The sequence below is a fragment of the Notothenia coriiceps genome, unplaced genomic scaffold (genome assembly GCF_000735185.1).
Source record: "Notothenia coriiceps isolate Sejong01 unplaced genomic scaffold, NC01 NC01_scaffold00026918, whole genome shotgun sequence".
In the NCBI taxonomy this organism is placed as follows: Eukaryota; Metazoa; Chordata; class Actinopteri; order Perciformes; family Nototheniidae; genus Notothenia; species Notothenia coriiceps.
The window spans coordinates 1-376 of NW_011359619.1; positions in this window are offsets into that span (position 1 = coordinate 1).

The window sequence follows — 376 nt, forward strand, 5'->3', positions numbered from 1 at the left end:
ACATATTTGTAAGTTACTTGATTATTTCAATTTAAAGAGGCTCTTTTCTTGTTTTTAGGGTTCTCCCTCTCCTCTAGTGTGTTCTAAGGATGTTAATGGTCTGCAAAAGGCTAAAATCCCTGTGTTTCCTCGAGAGGGAATTTCTCTCCCCGAAGAAAAAGCTACTCAACAGAAGTACAAGTACCTTAAATATGAACTTAAGGACAGCATGAGATTACTGAAAGCTCAAGGTAGTGTTTGTCCCATGTTTAAAGACTTTACCTCCTTGTCCCCACATGACGTGGAAACACACACATACACACACAAACACTTGCGTAACAATTAAGATCAATCTCCTCACCTAAATAGCTGCGAGCCAAAGGTGAAAGCTTTTGTG